This window comes from Neofelis nebulosa, chromosome 9, assembly GCF_028018385.1.
Source record: "Neofelis nebulosa isolate mNeoNeb1 chromosome 9, mNeoNeb1.pri, whole genome shotgun sequence".
Classification (NCBI taxonomy): domain Eukaryota; kingdom Metazoa; phylum Chordata; class Mammalia; order Carnivora; family Felidae; genus Neofelis; species Neofelis nebulosa.
Window position 1 is genome coordinate 130,118,968 of NC_080790.1, and position 21,039 is coordinate 130,140,006.

Below are 21,039 nucleotides of genomic sequence, written 5' to 3' on the forward strand. Positions count from 1 at the left end.
AGGACAAGAGAGGAAAATAAATAGAGGAGAAATGATGAACGGGGACAGAATGTAAATATTCTGGGCAAAGGATATCCTGGCATTCCTCATAACCCCAGTAATTCTTCTGTAAGTTCAGAAGTTATGCCACAGTGAGTTAAAAAGCAAACCAAAACACCTGACCTCCAGTAAACCCAAGAGACACGAAAACGTATGTCCACAAAAAAAGACCTATAAGCATGTTCGTGGCAGTTTTATTTATAATAGCCCCAAGCTGGAAACAACCCAGATGTCTTTCAGCACGGGAGATCAACAAATTGCAGTGGCTCCGTGAATGGACTACTACTCAGGACGCCATGGAGGGAGCTGTTGATTCACGCACACAATGGGTGAATCTTGACAGCACTAGGAAAAGAGGTCACACGCAAAGGACCAGGTACTGCGTGATTGCTCTGATAGGAAGTCCGAGAACAGGTCAGACGAATCTAGAAGTCAGAACAGTGGTTCCTTTTGTGGGTGCGGGAGTTATTGCCTGGGAAGGGGGATGGGGGAGCCTTCTGGGCTGCTGCCGAAGTTCTGTCTTGACCTGGGTGGTGGTGACATGAATTTATACATATGTAAATAAATATTCATTGAGATAAAAACTCACCAAGACAGATTCCCTTTCTGTATTTTGCATAAGTTAGACTCAAAATCAAAGTAAAAAAAGAAAAAGAAATTAAAGATACACATCAAACACTGGGGAACGAGGTGGGCAGGGAAGGGGGTGGGATTGAAGGGAATAAATAAAACCAGGGAGGAGCCTCGCATGACAATGAGGACAATGTGTCATGAATTGAGCAGTTGGATAACTTGGCCCTTGGTACCTGAGGTTCAAAAGGAGAAACCAGGAAGGACAAAAGGGCTCAGAGAGGGGGATTACCTTGCCTGAGGTCACACAGCTGGTGGGTAGCACCGGCAGGACTTGAACTTGGGCCTGGGTGACCCTGGCCTGTGCTCCTTACCCAGTGCTCTGGTCTGGACTCACTGGGCTGGACAGCCCTGTTTGGGTCCCCGAGGCTTCCCGGGGCCTGGCAGAGATGGTGAAACCACTGCCTGGCAAAGACCATTCCAGCCCAGAGCTCAAGACTCCAAGTGGGGTGAGGAAGCAGTAGGACAGAGGGCGGCCCGGCCAGCAGCTCCCGTCCCCGAAGCCTTGCTCCCTGGTCTGGGGAAGCCCTGCCAACCTTGCCCGCCTCCTGCTGTCCTTTGCCTTCCTTCCTGGGCCAGTGTGTGGGCTTTGTGTGAATCCAAGCTCTTTCCCCCATCTGGCTATGCGACCTGGGGTGAGTGGCTCCCCACTGTGTGCCTCAGTTTCCACTTCCAGAGCTGGCCCACGAGAGCACGTGCCTGAGAGCACTGGTGAACAGCGTGCACAAAACTCGACACGATGCCTTCACTTGCTAAGGACTCAAAAAGGGTGCCCGCTATTGTTTATTATTGCTGTGTGTGGAAAGGGGGAGCCTCTGTTGCCCTTAGGCCTCACAAACACCTGCATGTTGAGACAGCTGGCATGGAATGGAAAGTTCTGGAGAAAGGAGCTTTCAGACTGCCTGGAGGTTACTCAGAAAACTCTCTTAATTTCCATTCTGGCTTTTGAAAAGTTGTTGGTAAGCTAAGGCAGGCCTGGGGGTGGGCTTCCTGGATGGTCACGCAGGGCTCAGTGTTCACAAGGGCCCTCCCCTTGGTCTAACGCTCTTTGATTGCATCTCGAAATTCTTCATGATTTCAGAATGAGGGCCTCGGCATTTCATGAAACTGGTCCTGGGCAGGGCTGTGGCATCTGGCGAGGTCACTCAGCACTTTCACCTGGGTTGTCTCCTTGGACGTTCAGGAACATTCTTTAAGTGTAGGTGTCCCCATCACTGACCTTGCTGACCTCAGTTTTCTCATCTGGGAAGTGGGAAGAAGTGCTTTGTGCAGGGCCATAGGGAGATGAGAAGAATCCAGGTCTCCTGGCTCCCAGCTTCCATTGGTGGCTGAGTGAAGGTGAAACCTGGGGACCTAAGGACTTGGTGGGCCTAAGTGTGTTCCCCTCGAGGACATAGTAGGTGCTCAGTATGTGCAAGCCGCTCTTTGATGCCCCGGCTGGCCTGTCTTTTCACCTCTTTCACAATTAAATTTTGATATAAAATGATGCTAATAATACACACATCCATTTTCTTAAAACATGAAAATATTTCCGATAAGGCTGAAGTCAGTCTTGAACCACTCACCTCGCGGCCAGCCCTCTCCTCACGATTGTATGATTTGAGGGTGCAAACATGTGCAGTAGCTGCCTATGCATTAATGTTGTCCTCCCTTTCTTTTTTTCTGTTACACTTTTCTATTATTTTATGGTTATTTTTAAAGTAATCTCTACACCCATCCTGGGGCTCGAACTCACAACCCTGAGATCAAGAGTTGCACGTCCTACCGCAACTGAGCCAGCCAGGCGCCCCTCTGTTATACTTTTGAAAAAGTAGACTTTTGGGGCGCCTGGGTGGCGCAGTCAGTTAAGCGTCCGACTTCAGCCAGGTCACGACCTCGCGGTCCGTGAGTTCGAGCCCCGCGTCAGGCTCTGGGCTGATGGCTCGGAGCCTGGAGCCTGTTTCCCATTCTGTGTCTCCCTCTCTCTCTGCCCCTCCCCCGTTCATGCTCTGTCTCTCTCTGTCCCAAAAATAAATAAAAAATGTTGAAAAAAAAAAATTTAAAAAAAAAAAAAGAAAAAGTAAACTTTTCATGGGAGCATACCCTGGGTCCAGAGGAGTTGATACACTTTCAGCAACCCAGCCCACTCAGTGCCCGCTTGTGGGGTACACCTTGTGGCCTCACACTGCTCCCTGTTTCCCCGCCCATCTTGCTCCTCGTTTCTGAGTCTCGGTGCGTCAGTCCCGTCTGCACACGATGGCCACACGCTTGGTGCCCAGTAAATAAATGGCTGGTAAGTGAAACGATGGGAGCAAGAGGAAAAATAACCACAAACCCAATTCTGCATAATTGAGAAGTCTGTCAAGGTGGGTTTGGGTTGGTTGGAGTTTCTTGTAAAAGCTGTAAAAGCACAGACTATATGGCATTGACAGGAAGTGAGCCCAGCATTTCCGGAGAAGAATAATCACACTGGATGTCACAGGGTCCTTGCAAGGGGCCAGGCGGATGGCACCAGGGAAGCTCTGCTCTGTGGGGTCAGCTGCCCTTCAGCCTCTGGTATTTTTCTGAGGCCCAATAACTGGAAAGTGGCTGCATGAGGACCTGGGGTCCCTGAAGCCTCATTCGACAAGGTTTTCAGTTTGTTCTCTGCCCTCTCTGGGATGCCCACTGAGCCCGGCCCACAGAAGACTCTCAAAGATGTGCTCCAGGAGTGACTTCATGGAGCACCTATCATGTGCAGGCACTATGCTAAGCCCGGGAATCTAGCACAAAATGAGGCAGCCCCAGAACCTTGTCTTGTGTTCATGGAGCTTACATCTGCAGGGTAGGGGATACAGTCGGTCGGATGGGCAGTGTTGTAAAGTAAAGAAGAGGAGGGAGAGAAGTGGAGTGTGTGTGTGTGTGTGTGTGTGTGTGTGTGTGTGTGTGTGTGATGTTGCATTTGAAGAAAGAGGTCAGGGAAGGCCTTGCTGAGAGACGGTGATATGGAAGCAAAGACCTGAAAGAGCTAAGGGAGAGAGCCGTGGGGATACGTGGTGAAAGAGGGACCGGCAAGTGCAAAGGCATTGAGGTGGGACCGTGCTTCTCTGTTCAAGGAGCAGCAGGGAGGCCATGTGGGGCAGTGGTTGTGAGTGAGGGGGACAGGGTGGTGTGCCAATGTGTGTATGTGGTTAGTGGGGAGGTGGGGTTCTGAGCAGAGGAGGGATATGATTCGACTTCCTCTCAGGGTTCGGGGGTGGTGGTGGCCAGGGAGAGGAGAGCACACAGGGGAATAACTGGTGGGAAGTGCTGAGCCTGGGGTCTGGTATCCAGCAGGCACTCGACAAACACATTGAGTTACCGCCGAGAGTATGTGGAGGCTTTAGATGGAGTGACCTGCTCAGCTTTAAAGGGCTCCTGGCAAGCTGGGTGATGCCTGAGGGGACCCGTCTACTGCCGCCTCCCCCCATGGAGGGCTTGGTTCCCCTGGATGAGCTGGGGGTGAGGAGGCAGGACCCGCCCCCCCCTCGCCCCCTGCAGTGGGGCAGGATCAGCAGGTGAGTGGGAGGAGGAGGCCAGGCCGGGGCTGGCAGGGAGCTGGGAGCTGGCAGGGGCCCAGGGAAACAGTGTTCTGGCTGGGAGGGCAGGCTGGGGCTGGTTGTCCTGGGGGGAGAGGCAGGAGGCAGACCTGGCCCTGAGTGGAGCTTCCCCACTCCCCAGCGCCCCCCTCCCGCCCCCTCCCGCCCCCCGTATGGACTTCCCAGAAGCCTGATTCCTGCCTCGGTGGTTTCCGCTCTATCCTGGCCCCTCTGATCCTCTCACCCCCTCCCTCCCCTCCGTAGCTGGGGCGCCAGTCAGACGTCCTCACTGTGTCCAGGGTGCCCTGCTCACACCTGCACCTTTCCTGGGCCTCCCCCATCCCTCCAGCTTGTCAGTGCTCCTTCTGTCTTTCCTTCCCCTTCTTACCAGGTTCATGCCTACCCGTCACTCAATCCTCAGGGGAGAATGTCCTCACCCAGGGAGGCCTCCCCTGACCCCCGCCTCCCCACGGCTCCCCTCCATTCCCGTGCACGGCGTTCTCAGCCAGGACGCCCGTTCGGGGTCTATATGTGTGTGATTATCTGCCTATGGTCAGTCTCTCTCATAGGTGCGGAGCTCCTGGGGCAGGAATAGTCTGCCGTCTGTCTGCTGTGTTCCCAGCACTTGGAACAGCACATACTGGGACGGAGGGCGGAGGAGGTGGTTGGTGGTATGGACAGACGAACGGACACACGGGTGGATGGACTCGGGCAGGTGGGGTGGGCTGGGTGATGGCATAAGCAGGGACAGATGGAGGAGGGACGGTGGGTGCGTGGGTAAGCAATGGTTAGCTGACAGGAGACAGAACTGAGGTGGGTGGAATGGAACAGAAAGCTCCTGCCCTAAGCGTTAAGAGACCTGGGTTCAGGTTCAGCCTTGCGTCCCATTAACACCAAGGCCAGTGGAGTCATGGGTGTATCCTGTTGCCTCTCTTTGCCTCTGTTTCCCCATCTATTGGTTTTTCAGCTTCGTTGTTGCTTTTATTTCACTGCATTGAACCCTCTCCGTTCCCTCCCAATTTTTCTGGAGCCTGACCACATGAACAGAAAAAAAGGGAGCAGCTGAGAGTGGCGGGGGAGGGGGGGGCGGGCAGGGCATTCCCTAGGAGCCAAGAACGGAGCATGAAAACCCAGCTGGACAGTCCACTATTTTGCCACATCCCCTGGTTCTCTGAGTCCCTCTTCTCCAGAGGACTTTGCAGAAAATGCAGATTCCAGGGTCCCTCCACATAAGCTCCCACATCAGGTGCTTTGGAGCAGGCCCAGAAATCTGCAGTTTGAACAAGCTCCTCTCCAGGATTTTGACCTCATTTCCGGGTGAGACTCAGTGCCACCTTCCAGGATGACTGGGTCCCACGGCTCAGCAGCCCGATGTGTGCACGTGCATGCATGTGTGTGCTGTGGGGGATGGGGGCTGCTGTGACAGTTTCTCTAAAACACAGACTAGAAACAACCGGGGTGTGCATTGGTGGAGCTGGTTGAGTATGTTGGGGCTGGTCCACTCCCTGGAGGACCCAGAAATAAGGAAGAAGGCCCTGATAAGACAAGATCTCCAGATATGGTTGAGTGAACAAGCAGGTGCAGATTAGAGCTTTTGCCATTTCTCTGCTTGTGTTAAAACATTCATAAAAGAAGAGATACAGGGATACGTACGGACACTTCTGGAAGGACACACAAGAAATGGGCCAGGGTGGCCTCCGGGGAGGAGCAGGAAGAATACCCTTGGTTATGTCCGAATCCCTTCTTGAGTCCAGGGTTGGAATTCTGACCCTAACTAGCTGTGTGACCCTATGCCCTCTCTGAGCCTCAGTTTCCCCTTGTGTCAATGGGGCTGTACAGCTTCTAGCCTGGGCCTGGTCAGCATGGACGGCCCAGGCAACTTGATCCTGCTTCGGCTTCCATTTCCCGGGGCACTCCTGGCTGGGCCTCACCTTCCAGTAGCCCCACTCGACCCAGAGAGGGTGGGTCCCGGGGAGGGGGCAGCCTGGTCCAGGGTGGGGCTGAGCTGGAAAAACCGGCATGGTTGGAGCAGTCTGTGCAGGCAGAGTCTTCACTCCTCTGCCTGGAGGCTGCTCAGGGACACTCACCCCTACCTGGTGCCCCTGAGGGGCCGGGACCAGAAGAGCATCCTCCCCGCCCCCCCCCCCCCCCCCCCCCCCCGCCAGCTTCGGGCTGGAGACCAAGGGAAAGGGGAGAATGACGGCATTGAGCTAGGGTCGGGGGACGAGGACACAGAGAAACAGAGACACAGAGAGAGAGAAGGAGAAAGAGAAAAGAAGGAAAGGCAGGGAGACAGGGAGAGAAAGAGGGCAGGAGGGAGACATGGTGAGAGAGAAGAGACAGGGGAAGAGGAAGACACACACCCATATACATACGCACACACGCACAGAGCCAGCTTCAGGCTGGGAGAGCAGAGAAATCGGTGAGACGGAAGGAAATGGTGGAGCTCTCTGGGTCTGGGTCTGGGTCCGGGTCTGGATTGGTCTGGGGGCTGGGCTCACTGGCCAGGTGCCTGGGGCTGGTCAAGGCGCCGGAGTACGAGGGAAGGAGGGTGGGGGGCAGGGGCCGAGGGTGCTGGAGCCATCCGCAGCTGGGCACTGTCCACACCTCTGGGGCCAGGAAGCAGCTCAGGGTCCCTTACTTCTCATCCCTCCAGTCCTCCTTTGGGACCTCGTACCTGGAGGCTGCCTCCCCAGGGGGCCCTCTCAGAGCAGCCCTGGGAAGGCCTGAGGTGAAACCAGGCTAATTAGTGCTCAGAACTGAGATAATCGCTGTCTGGAATGTTCCCTAGGAGGTCCAGGTGGGGGCAGACAGCCAGGGGCCACAGGGTGCCTGGGGTTGGCCAGCCGGGCCTCTGCCTGCTGGCTGTTCGAGCCTGTATATTGGAAGTGAGGAGACCTGGGCCCTCAGGATTTAGGATCTGCAGTTCCTCAGGTCCCTCCATGCCATCCTGTACAGCCGATCCACTGGACTCCAGCCTGGTCACATCTGCTGCCTAAAGCATTCCATGGCTCCCGTGGCCCGTAAGCTATAATCTGAACTCCTCACCTTGGCCTCAGCTCCTCACGACCCACCCGCTCATCTGTTCATGCTCTTGCCTCATCACCGTGGCCTTCCCTTTCCGTCTTCTTACCCTTAAACTGCACACTTGGCCCACCTCAGGACCTTTGCATATGCTGTATCCCTTTCTAGCCTCCTCTTCTTCCACCTTCTCCCAGAGCTCTCCCTACACATCCTTCAGGCCTCAGCTCAAAGTCACCTCACGGGGGAGGCCTCCCTGGTACATTCCTGTGCAGTCCCTGCACCTCTCCTTCCAGCACTCAGCACTACCCATTCTCTTAATGGGTTTCCTTATTTGATGCCTGCTTCCTCCATGCAAGTGTGGCTTCCTGAGGACAGGTGCCAGGTCTGCTTGGTCACCACTGTGTCCCACAGGACTTGACACACAGCAGGTGCTCCTGAAGCAAGCCAGGACAAGAAGTGGCCTGGACATTTTTTGTGCTGTGGGATTCCTTCTAGAAAGGGACTCTGCTGACCCCTGTGTCTCCCTTCCCCATCCCCGTCCCTTCCCCCAGCCCCAGCCGATCCTGCCTCTGAGTCTTCAGACTCCATGGGGGCAGCCCTGGACATGGTGTTGTAGTGAATCACTGGCCAGAATCTGGTCTTGATTATCTCTAGGCTGGGCATGGCCTGCCTGTCCTCAGGGAGGCTGGGGCCACGGGCCACTGTATCAGGGGCCCCAGGTGTCCCACTGGGCCTCTTGCCTCTGGCCACAGATAACAGCACAGGGCCTGGTGGCCTCACCTCAGCTGCAGGCACCTGCACCAGGGACGTGCTGAGTGGCCTCGGGCAGGTCCCTGCCTCTCTCTGGGCCCCTGGCTCACACAAGGCGGTGTTTTGCCCCGTGAGAGAGAGTGAGGAACTCGGTGGAAATGGGGTCTGTGGCTGGGAGTCCATGGATGTGACCACACTGACTTTGCAAGGAGGCTGACATGAGAAAGTGATCGGTGACACATGGCTGGATTCCCATGTGTTCCCACCTGGAGGTTGTGGGGGGGAGCCCTGCCCCAAGGTACCCCGGATGCCTGAGGCTTACAAGTGTCCTGGGCCCATCCAGGTGGGGCAGAAAGCATTGGCATGTGAGGGTTTGAGCCATTTCTAGGGCATCGATCCCACCATGTGTCAGTTTCCTCCTCGTGAAGCAGAGAAAACAAGAGTTTCTACTTCACAGGGATGTGCTTAAATGAGATACTCTCTGCGAAGTGCCTGGAACAGCACCTGACTTGTGGGAAGCCATCAATAACTACCATTACTGTCACCTCCTAAAGTCTTGCGTCATCCTGTTCCCACCTCTCTGTGCCTTCTACCCCCACGACCATTCAAGCTTGGGTGATTCACCCGAGTGATTACAATAGCCTCCAAATGATCTCTGCTCCCAGTCTCAGTCCTAGGTCTATTCTTTGAGTGCTGCCAGATGGAGCCTTAAAAAAACGTAAGCTGGGTCACCATCCTCCCTTGCTCAACAGTCTCCCGTGACTCCTGCTGCCCTCAGAATCAGGATTGACTTCCCAATCACGACCTGCAGGTGCTGCATGATAGCCAGCCCGTGTCTCCTAATCTCCTGCTACTCTTGCTCTCATTCACCCTTCTAGAGCTGCCTTGGTTTTCTTTCAGTAAATGTGGCTCCTGCCTGCCTCAGGGCCTTTGCACATGTTGCCTCCACTGCTGAAATGCTTTCCTCTCTGCTCCTCACCTAGTTAGTGCCCAGCTCTCAGATCAGGGGGACCTCCTGAAGCGGGTACTGTGGTGACCCACCCAGATACCCTTACACTGGACCCTGCGCTCACCTCTCAGCTGCCGTGCAATGTTGGCAGCTATGGGCTCCTAGCTAGAGCTTCTTTCTGGAGCTCTCACTGAACAGGAGCTGCCCTGTCTGTGTGGTCCTCTCACCCTCAAACAAAGGCAGACACAACCAATGACTGATTAAATTAGAAGAACAAAGCCCCCTTAGCTCAAGGTGGGATCCACTCTGAGGCACAGTTCATGCTCCAGAGCTCCCCATGGGATTAGGCTGAAGCTAGACATCGGTTGAGACCACATCCTAGCTTAGCTCTTCCCACATGTCCTGTTTCGCTTCCTCCTTTTCTCCCCAAAGCATTCCTTAATGAATCACATGCATTCCAGTCTCTGTTTTGGGCTCTGCTTCTGGGTAACCCCACCCAAGACACCTCCTCGGGGAAGCCTTCTTGATCCCCTTTTCTGGTCTCACCTCCATAGATCTCTCTTTGCAGCCCTCACTATGGCCATAGTTTTACATTTTCCCAGATGTTTACTCAATTGAGGTCTGTCCCTTACCCCAGAATGCAAGGCAGAGATTATGTTGACCCTGTTCCCTGCCGCATCCCCAGTGCCCATCACGGGACTTGCCACACAGTAGGTGCTCAATAAATATTTGTTGAATGATTGAATGAGTAATGGCTGGGTGAGCTGGAGGCTGGGGGGCTGGGCATCATCGAGGCCCCACGTTCTTCCTGTCTCCTGGTCCTGCCATCTCCTCCCGGCCCAGCTCCTCACGGCTCCATTGTAGTGCCAAAGCTCCTGCCATCTCTTTGTGGCACAGCCATGGCCAAGACAGGAAAAGGCCCTCACATGTCCTCTTAAGAATGAAGAAACGATTCCCAGAAGTCCCTTGGCAGACTTCCCCATCTCACTGGCCGCAGATGCATTCCAGATCTCGCCGCAGCCAATCACTGCAAGGGGAGAGAGGGGGGCCATGTTTGACCTGAGCCAATCAGCATTCCCCCCCAGGGCGGTGGGCGGAGTTTGCCCTTGCCGGGAAAGAGGGACTCCATGTGGCGCCCGGCCAAGGCTGGCCGTGAGCCGTGGACCCTGAACTGGGGACGTTTTCCATGTGGATCCCTTACCTGCCGTCTCTCCCTGGGGAGCCCTCGGGGGGTGGTGTTAGGGGGGAGGTGGGGCTGGGTGGCTGCTTCAAGCCGCCTTCCGTCAGTAAATGTTTATGGCCGGTCGTGGAGAGGAGGTGGGGTGGGCCCGGAGGGTGAGCGCGTAGGGCAGAGGCGGCTTGGGCTTGAGATATCGGGGGAGAGACAGAGACACAGAGGAGAGACACAGGGAGCCACACTTTGAGAGTCGGTCTGAGAGACACAGGGAGAAGAAGAGACAGGGAGATAAAGAGGGGAGAGACACAGAGAGAGACAGACATTGCCAGGAGAGCTTTTGCCATCAGCGCCTTGAGTGGTTGGAGGGCATGTCACAGTGGAGGCAACATCCCTGTCCCCTTCTCTTTGGCTTGATGTCCAGCCTGAGCCTCGCTGTCCTCCTCTGCCAGATGGGCTAAATGACCCTCTTTCACAGGACAGGATTATCCTTGACCCAGTGGCCTTCTTTGTCCTGTAAATGGCCTGGGATGGTGGGAATTGTCACTTCGGTGATGGGCCCGGGGACACAGCGGCAAGGCAGGAGGGATCTGGGCCATGGGTGTACTTCCAAAGCCCCTGTCCTGTCCCTGCACAACATAGCCAGGTTGGGCAGTGAGGAGAGGGAGGGCGGTATCCCGGCTCAGACGCCTGCGTGCCTTGCAGGTGCTAGACAGCAGCCCCGTGTGGGAGGCACTGCTTAACTGCATGTAGTTTGTGATGCCCATTTCACAGATGAGGAAACAGCCTCAGAGAGCTGTAGTGACTTCCCGAATAATAGAACCAGGTTTGAAGTCAGACAGGCCTGGGTCAGAGTCCCTGCTCCACACCCGACAGGTGAGGTGACCTGGGGGCAGTCACTCCCTCTCTGGGCCTCAGTTTTCACATTGTAAAATAGGATAAGAACAGCTGAAAGGTTGATATAAGGATCAAATGAGATGATGCACAGAGAGGACTCGGCAGCGGGCCAGGGACACCGGTCAGTGCTCAGTACTTGTTGAAAGGTATGCTGGATAACAGTATTAGAGTAATTTAAAAATAATTCCTTTAATTGCCCCCTCTTCTTTAGAGGAAGAGCTGAGGTTCAGAGGAGGAAGTGACTTGCCCAATGTCACCAGCCAAGTGGAGGTGCTAGATTGGAACCCGGTGGGTCTGAGGCGGGGGCTCACTCCCAGCCCTCCATGCCGCCGTGATGGCTCAGCCCTGGATGGCCCATTTGGGGCTCAATCCTTGCGGGTCAAGGAGATGCCGGTGGCCCGGCTTGATATCCCTCTGGCCTGGCACCAGCCGTGATCACCCACTGGGGCTATTGCAAAACCTCCCTCTCTTCACTAGCCGATAAAGGGTGCTCATTGCAAAACTCAGCGGAGAAATTATTAAGTGTCGTGTCATCCTGCGGCCAGGCCCTGGGTGCCCCTTTCCTGCCCAGAGGCCTGGGTGGGGCCGGCTCCTCACTCTCTCCCTTCACGGCCCTGACCTGAAAGAGGCTGGGGTGGGGGTCGGCGAGGGGCTTTCGGGGAGTGGGCAGAGGACAGACCCGGCCACCGAATCCGGCCCCCTACTCTCAGCAGCTTCGTCCTTTCAGGTGCTCGGGCCCAAGCCTTGGGGTGACCTGATTCATGTCTTGCCCCACATCCAATAATTGGTCAGGAAATCTTGTCAGCTCTACCTTTTTATATATATATATATATATGTGTGTGTGTGTGTGTGTGTGTGTGTGTGTGTGTGTATTTTTTTAATGTTTATTCATTATGGAGAGACAGACACAGGGCGTGAGCAGGGGAGGGGCAGAGAGAGAGGGAGACACAGAATCCGCAGCAGGCTCCAGGCTCCGAGCTGTCAGCACAGAGCCCGACGCGGGGCTCGAACCACGAACTGTGAGAACATGACCTGAGCCGAAGCCGGACGCCCAACTGACTGAGCCACCCAGGTGCCCCCTTGTCAGCTCTACCTTTAAAATACATCCAGAATCCAACCAGATTCCCTCCTTGCACTTACACATGGGATTCAAAGCACCTCCCCTCTGGTCTCGCTGCTCCTGCCTTAACTCAGTCCGTTCTCCATCCGCAGCCAAAGGGATGCTGTTCAATCCGGGTGGATCCTAAGTAAGATCTTGCCTCTGCCTAGAACCCTCCATGGCTCCCGTCTCAGAGCGCAAGCTGAAGTCCTTACAAGGGCCACGGGACCCTGCCTCATCTGGCCCCATTGCCTTTCTGACCTCATCCCCACCATTCTCTCTCCCTTGCTCACTTTGCTTCAGTTCCACTGGCCTTCTTGCTGTTCCTCTAACACACCAAGTCTGATCTAGCCCCAGGGCCTTTGGACTTGCTGTTCTCTCTGCCTGGAATGCTTTTCCCCGTCTCTTTCACACAGCTGGATCTCTCACTTTATTCAGATCTCATCTCAATGTCACTTCCTCAGGGAAGCCTTCCATGGTCACCCTGTCAAAGAGTCACCTCCACGGTCACCTTCAGCCCTTTAATCCTTCTTCCTGACTTGCCATCATTATACATTTGTTTATTTGTTTAACGTCTGTCTTCTTCCTTAGACTGTCCCCTTCCCCAGGGCAGGGACTAATGTCTGCTTTGTTCACCATGCTCCCTTGGCACTCGGCCCAGGCGTGGCACATAGTAGGTGCTCCACAGAGAGGGGCCGTGCCAGCCCAGATCATGCGTCAGCAAACCTCACGAGCCCCCCTTCCTCCGGCCGGTGGCTTGAGGTTGGTGCCCAGAGCATGCTCCCCCCACCCTCAGGATGCAGCTGGAGAGGCTTCCCTTTCCACCCTGTCAAGAGGCTCCCCGACGGCCCAGCTCTCACCCAAACCCTCTACCCAGCTCCGTGATGGCACTGGCCGCTAGTGCTGTTTGGTTCTGCTTCCCTAATTATCAGCCTTCCTCTGCCCAGATGCTGAGCTCTCTGAGGACAGGACCTGGTCTGCCTTGGTCACCCTTCTGTCCCCAGTGCCCAGCACCGGGCCTGGATCCCCGTGGTGTGTGTCAGTGGCTGGCTGATCAGGGCTCGCCTCACCTGCCCCATTTTCGGGGCCAGTCACGGCCAGGAGGGAGTTAAGAGGAGCCTCGGTGCCTAGACCTGCAGAGTCAGAGAGAGAAGGGGGCCCACTCGGGCCTTAATTATAACACGTCCCATAATGACACGGTGTTATAATAGGCACACAAAGTGTACTAATCTGATATTATATCTAGGCTTTTTACAATAGATACAATCAGCCGGCCGCAGTTTGCTAACTCATTCTCGACCTATCTCCACGCTCCACCTAGATTATTATCAGCTTCCTTAATTAAGTGGAGGGCAAAGGTCCGCAGGCGATGCCCACAGCCCCGGCACCGACGAGTCCGGCCTGGCCCTCCCATAAGCCGGGATAATAGCTACTCCCACATGGGGTGAGGCTTGTGCTGCCTTCTCCATATCCCAACCCCCTGTCCCGGCTGGGGCGTGACAGGCCCATTCAAGGCCTCCTGAGCCACAGAATCCTCACCACCAAGGACTCAAACTGGTGGCCCATGGGCTGGGTCGGCCTTGAGGTGTGTTGGGTTTGGCCTGTGTGGTGCTTTTGCTGAAAGTCAACTGAGTTGCCAACGGTGAAAAATGAGGACGTTGTATACAAACGTCCAGATTTCGGGCTTCCCTTGAGAGATGGGGAGATCCAGGAATTCTGGGGTCACGAGTGCCATGCACTAGAGCAGAGAGGTTGTCTCCACAGGCAAGAAATGGCCATGTTTGTCCCCCCGCCTCCTTCACTTTTGTGCCCCTGCCTGGCTCCTGGCGGCAGCTGAGTTTGCAAACCCCGCTCCAGGGTTAGAGGTCAGTTACCTATTTGCAAGATGGGAAACTGAGGCTCAGGAAAGGCAAGTGGCTTAGTCGATACTGCACGGTGAATCTGAAACTCAGGTCACAATCATTTAACAAGTCTTTACTGAGCACCCACTGTATACCAGCTACTGGGGCACAGGGAGACCATGAGAGATAGAGTCCTGCCTTCTGGGGATGACCGTCTTCCACTGCACAGCCATATCGTCACCTTTATTGCTGGGAAATAGTGTCTGCTGGAGGCAGGTCCTTTCTTATCCCCTTGGGGTACCTGCTGGCCCCCATCCCGGGACAGGGACTGGAGGCGGCTATCTTGGAAGGAAGCCCCTGGCAAGGGGCTCCCCGGACCGGCTGCCATCTGGGGCTCTCTGGGAGCAGGAGGGGTGGGCAGAGCTGGCTGGCAGGGAGGTGGGGTGGGGAGTGAGCAGAGAAGGCACAGTATCAGCCTGACAGAGCGTGAGCTCTTCTCCCACTGCCCCTGTAAAGGCAGGAAGTGGAGGGACAAGTGGCCGAAATACCCCAATTCCCCACTTGCTAGTCCAGAGAAAAGGTATTTGCTCAGCCAGCTTGGGACAAAATACACCCCCCACAGCACCTCCTCTGGTCAGGAGGAGAAACTGCAACCTGGAACCTCTACCTCCAGTCCCTTTGCATTGGACCCAGCTTGGGTCTCACTGACCCCAGGCCCACAGAGCCGTTATAGACCTGCTGGTCTCCCAGGAGCCACATCTGAAGAGCATTAAGCAGCCCGCAGTCTCTGTGGCCAGCTCCCCACTGACGCGGGGGGGCGGGGGGGGGGATGAATAACAGTCCCAGCCATCATGTGCGTTTGCTAAAAATAAACTTGACATACTTTTGCGTTGGGAAACAATGTAGATTCCAAACATTCTCAAAGGGCAGAGAGGGGAAAAAAGGAAGAATGGGAATCAAGTTTTCGAGCTTAGTAATTAATTAGCCTGTAAACAAATGACTCACACTCCTTCTTGGCTATTTTTCTTTCCGTTTTGCGTGGATCTTTGCAGGGGCCGAGGGAAGGAGGCCAAGTGAGCCAAGCTGATGGGCAAGACAGAGCCCAGATGTGCTTACCTGGGGTTGAGGGTGGCGACTGTCTGGAGGAGTTGGCCAGTTGGAGAGAGAGCGGAAGAGCCTCAGGTGAAGGGAATGGCATGCATGGCCGCCCTGAGAACCAAAGGAGTTTGTCATGTTAGAGGAACAGTGAGGAGGCCCGTGTGGCTCAAGCAGAGAGGTCTGTAGGGGCCGCATCACACAGAGCCCCATTGGCTACATTAGGGCATCTAGACGTGATCCTGAAAGCAGTGGGAGCCATGGAAGCGTTTTGAGCTGAGAAGGAACACCATCTGATTTATGTAATGATGCCATTTCAAAATGGATGATCAGAAACATAAACTCTAAATGTCCTCTGTTGTTTAGATGCTTCTGGTATTTAGATTTCCCAAATTATTACCTAGTGGTCCTGTTTCTTAAGGGTTGATGTGCTTAAGGTCTGTCTCCTCTCTGTAGAGCATCGGCCCCATGATATCAGAGACTTTGTTGGTCTTATTTACTTCTGTGTCCCCGGTTTGAGACCACTACTTGGCACACAGTAGGAGTCCAGTAAATGTCAAGTGACTGAACCCTCTCTGCAAGGCCAGTGGCCTCATTCCATTTTATAGAGGAGGAGTAGAGGACATGGGTCTCCATGGCCAGCCTGGGATGGTCCCAGGAGAAGGCAGGTTTTATTTAGTTCAGAATAAGGAGAAGTTTTATGGCTGAAAAACAAAAATCTATTTTGTGAGGGACTGAGCTCTCCAGTAATGGGGGCATTCAACTAGAGCCCACACTACCAGCCTTACAGTACCCCTTTCCGATTGAAGACACACTCCGTGCTGGCTCATAGATGCCCCCTGACAATCTATGAGGTTGTCATATTGTTATGTCCATTGTGCCTACAGAGAAACTGAGGCCCAGAGAGGAGTTGTGATATGCCCAAGGTTACAAGTGGGGAAGCCCAGATCTGACCGTAAAGACTGTACTTTTGACTCCTTTTCTGAGCCGTAGACTTTGATTTGAATCCCTGCTCCGCCTGGGATGGTGTGTGACTTGGGGAAAGTCACTCTGCTTTTCTGATCTTCAGTGTTTTGCTGCACTAAATGGGGTTGTGGGTACCTACACTAAATGGAGCTGAGTGGATAACAGCGGGCACATGTGTGCTCAAAACTGGTGCACCCCTCTCCTCTCTGCTGAGGTCCTTCTGCCTTTGACCCTGCTCCTGGGCTATCGACCCCCTTCTAGGCCAGCGACTCTCTGGAAGCCCATTCTCCAGCCTCCACCCGCCCACTGGGAGTTGTTGATTCACCCACACCATGAGCTTCTTGCCCGTTGCCTGTGCTTTCTTCCTCCTTTTGTTGGTAAACCCACTGCCTTCTGTGGTTGCCAAAGCTTCTCTCAGGGAGCAGGCAGATGGTGGGGGGGATCCCACCATCCCACAGAACGTCTCTGCTGCTTCTCCATCCCTCCCACCCTCGCCGCACCCAGCTGAGGTCACCAGGCGCGAGCCCTGGACCAGGGACGCAGGTCACTGTTGGGGGCTTAATTAATCATCACGGGGCAGGTGGGGCTCTGGCTGGTCCAGGATCCCCCGTGGGAGGGCCCGGCGGGTGGGGGGATGGGAGAGGGAGTATCAAGGGAAAAAGGCTGCGAGCAACGGGCTCACAGCCCATGGTGAGCACGTACGTGGAAAAGCCCACCTGAGTGCTGAGGGGGGTGTGTGCTGATGGGGCAGGGGTGGCAGAGGTGGGCGGGTCTTGGAGAAGGCTTCATGGAGGAGGTATGTCTTTTCGTTTAAGTTCGTTTATTTATTTTAAGAGAGAGACAGAGAGTTAAATGAGTTGCCAACGGTGAAAAATGAGGGGCGAGTGGGGAAGGGGCAGAGAGAGAGGGAGATGGGGAATCCCAAGTAGGCTCTGCTCTGTGAGCACAGAGCCCGATAAGGAGCTCGAACTCACAAGCTGTGACATCATGACCTGAGCTGAAGTCGGTTGCTCAACGGACTGAGCCACCTGGGCGCCCCAGAGGTGGAGATGCTTCGACCTCATGGAGTTCATCATGACGGTGAAGTACATGAATCCACGTGAGTGCTTAGCACAGTGGCCGGCACAGAGTAGGTGCTCAAAACGCAGCGATCAGCCTTCTCTGGCCTTATGGCCTCGTGGCCGACAGCAGGGTTGGAGGCTTGGCTGGGTCTGAGTTCTAGCCTGGCTTGCTGTGGGGATTGGGACTGTAGGTATAATGCACCCACTCTGGCAGCTGGCTCACAGTAGGTGTGGTTCTGCCACGTTCACGGTGAGGAAACTGAGGTGCAGAGAGGTGCAGTCACTGGCCCGTGGTGGGACCCTTGGTCGGCTCGGCTCTAAAGGCTGTCTTTTGTTAAAGAGGGGTGGGTCTTTCGGTGTGTGCGTTGCGTAGGGGCTGTCCCACCCATGGCCCCTTCGGTCTGCCATGGATGCTGATAGAACAGCTTTTTAATGGTTAAAGCAAGCAGCGAAGGCAGTGACTCTTGGCACGATGTCCTGGGATCCAGCAGTCCTAGGCTGGGGAATGGGGGGTGGCTTTGCACATGGTGGGGCCGGCCTGGGCTCTTGGGGCAGGGGGCAGCCTCTATCAGGCCCAGCCTTTCTCTTTCCACCCAACCAGCCCCATAGCACTCTGCCTTACTTCTTTTTTTGTTACTGTTGGGCAGTTTGGGCCCCCTTTTTCATGTGTCCTGAATCTGAATCTCCTTCTGATGTTTGGAGAATTCCCTGCTCTATAAGCAGACTCCACCTGCCACAAAGGATGCTGAGAATATGAGACTCATTTTCCAGCCTCCCTTGCAGCTAGAGAGGGACACATGACTCGGCCCAGCCAATCACAGGCACTGTCCTGTGGGGAGTCCGTTGTGGCTCCATCCAGAGGCTTTTAGTTCCATGCAGGTCATGAATCCTCCATGGCTCCCCATTGCCCTTAAGATAAAACCCAAACTCCTCCTCGGGTCCCATAAGGACCTCACCTCCTTCTATCTGTCTCTTCCTCACTCCTCCAGCCACATGGGCCTCCCTCAGCTCAACTCAACATGCTGAGCTCATACCTGCTTCAGGGCCTGTGTGTTTGTTGTTCCTTCTGTTATTATATCTCCATTGCACAGGTGAGGAAATAGGGGCTGTAGGGAACCGTGCAGGGTGCAAGGGGCATTGGAGCTGAGGTTGGCCTGGCCTCTGCCTCACCGCTGCCTGCACCCAGTCAGAGGCCCCTTCCTCCAGGAAGCCCCCACTGCTCCCCTTTGAGGAGGCGTCCCTCTGCTCACCTCAGCTCAGCCTAACTGACATGTCCTCAGGGGCAGTGGGGTGGGCACGGGGTGGGGGTGATATTGTCCCCAAGAGAGTGGACACTGATTCTTGTGGAGGGAAAAATACTCGTTTATGTATAAAGCACAGACACATCCATAAGCCGTAAACAGCTGCTCAGTGTATCTGTGGAATTATAATTTCTTGGAGGGGGGGGCAGCTGGGAAAGAGGTGTCTAAAAATGCTCCTGGGGCTCCTGGGTGGTTCGGTCAGTTAAGCATCCAATTCTTAATTTCTTTGATTCTCGCAGTTTGTGAGTTTGAGCCCTGCATCGGGTTTCCACACTGACAGTGAGGATCCTGCTTGGGATTCCCTCTCTCTCCTCGCTCTCTCCGCGCCCCCCCCCACCTCTCAAAACAAACAAACAAACAAACAAACAAACAAACAAACATTAAAAGCATGCTCCTTGGGGGCAACAGCAGCAGCAACCAAAAGCTGAGAAACATTAGTCGAACCCAACTCAGTTTAAACTCACCAGAACTTGATTTGACTCAACTCCTCAAGTCAAGCCAACTCAACAAAACTCATCTCACTCAGTTGGGAGTAGCCTCAGCTCGGTTAAGTTCCCCACCTAACCCCTCTCAGCCCATTTCCACTCGGTTTACAACAGCTCCGTGCGGCTCGATGCAGGATAACTCGGTTCAGTTTAAAACGCAGCTCGGCTGAACCCAGTCAACCCAACTCAGCTCCCCTTATGTCAACTAGTTTGCTCACCTCAGCTCGGCTCCCTTCACCTCGACTCACCTCAGCCCCCTTCGGTTCAGCTCGAGTCAGTCCCACTCAGTTTCATGCTCAACTCAGCTCAGCTCACCTCCCGTCCTCGACTCACCCCATCTCACCTCGATTTAACTCCCCTCAGCTTGACTTGCCTCCAGTTTGCCACCTCGACTCACCTTGAACACTCATTCTGTTTGCCACCTCCCCTCCCCAGGTTCCCGCCCCTCCCCTCCTTCCCCCCTCCCGGCCCCACGCTGGTCTTGCGGAAGAGGGATGCCTCAGACTTCGTTTCTGCCTCCGACGTGTTCCCAGTCTAGCTGGGGACTCTGACACATCGGTCCTTTCAACAGGTGCTGCGATGAGGGAAGCACGGCGCCCTAAGTCAGCAGCATGTGGCAGCCCCGGGGAGCCCCAGACGACTTCCCACAGGAGGAAGATCTAGTTCAGGCAGAGGGAACAGCACGTTCAAAGGGCCGGAGGCAGGCTGGGCTGAACATTCAGAGGGCTCGGGGTGGCTGCGGCTGGAGGGCAGAGTGGGAGGAAGAGGGCAGTACAAGAGGTGGCTTGGGACAAGTGCCGGCCCCTTGTGGGGATGCTGGCCTGGGGACAGTGGGCAGCCGTCCCAGGGTTGAGCACGGAGAAATGTGGTGGAGGGGATCCCTCTGGTTGCTGGGAAGAAACAGAGCTGAGAGGTGGGGCTGGACGTACTGGGCAGTGCCCCAGCTGGGAAATCTGGCACTGGGTGTTGGTGGGGGGCAGGCAGGTGGGGAGCTTAAAGAAGGAATTCAGGAAATGAGTCATAAAAAAATGACCAAGAATTGAGCTGACTCTGGAGTGGGCCCTGTCTACTTGCCTTAAAAGTATTAACTAATTTAATCTTCCCAACAGCCTCATGAGGTAGCTATTACTACCATCCCTGTTTTGTAGATGAGGAAACGGGCTCCGAGAGGCCAAGACGTTTGCCCAAGGCACACAGCTCCTAAGGGGCAGAGCTCAGACCTGACCTCAGGCATCAAGGCTCCAGAGCCCTCGGGAGCAGCTGAGTGTTCTCTTCCACATTCCCATGGTTGCCTGCAGGTCTCCACTTCATGTAGTAGGTGCTCAGGAAATCCTTGTTCCGTGAGCTTATGGGGATTTATATCATCACTGTCATTTGATTTGGGAATGCCTGACTCCCTTTCAAAGGAAGAGTCTGTTATCGTTTTCGTGTCACAGGAGAGGAAATTGAGGCCCCAGGTCACAGAGGCAGGAAGTGGTGAGGCCAGGATTTGAACCTCCGGTAGGAAAGTGTTCTACAAACAGGCAGGGTGGTCATCATTAGGATCTTCAGCCATTTGAATTGTAATTCACCTTCATGTATGCCTTGAGCGGGCCCTGCGTCCTGCACGGGGAGGGGGTGGGGCGGGGGAGATCCTGCCCTTGTCCCTTTCCTGCTCACAATTCTCCCATGGCTGCCCACTGCCCTGAGGATGCAATCCAGGCTCCCTAAAGGCCATGGCTGATCTGGTCCCCACCCTGCCCAACTCTCTGACCCCCCCCCCCCCCCCAATCTCCCCTTTTCCCTCTCCATTCCAGTCTCCTCCAACACACGTTTCCCACCCCAGGGCCTTTGCACACACAGCTCTCCTGCCTGGAACTCTCTTTCCATGGCTACCCTATCTCACCCTTCGGTTCTCAGCTCTAACGTCGCCTCCTCAGAGAAGCCTTCTTGATCATTTGAGCTCAAGTCCCCCTCATTGTTACCCATCACATTGCCTCTTCTTTTCTCTCTTTTCGTATCCTGCTGCCTTGCTGGAATTTTATTTGTTTATCATCTACCTCCTGTAGTGGGCTGAGCCCTCATGGGCAGGGACCATGTTTGTTTTGTTCACTGCCGAACTGCCTGGTGTATGGTGGGTGCTCTATAAACACGCATGGAATAAATGAATGAGTGAAGGATGGATGGAATCCTCTAAGAATCTGGGTGCTGAG

The 21,039-nt window shown here is 54.8% G+C and overlaps 2 long non-coding RNA genes across 4 annotated transcripts in view; one reads left to right on the plus strand and one right to left on the minus strand.

Annotated features, from left to right (window-relative positions):
• The window catches only part of LOC131485920 (uncharacterized), a 233,079-nt gene that overhangs the window by 42,289 nt on the left and 169,751 nt on the right, over positions 1-21,039 (plus strand). The window lies entirely within an intron of this gene.
• Positions 335-19,166, minus strand: LOC131485925 (uncharacterized). The gene is made up of 3 exons (XR_009249082.1): positions 19,096-19,166; positions 15,056-15,148; positions 335-565 (listed from the first exon to the last, which is right to left on the minus strand). It is a non-coding gene; the product is annotated as an uncharacterized LOC131485925 (long non-coding RNA).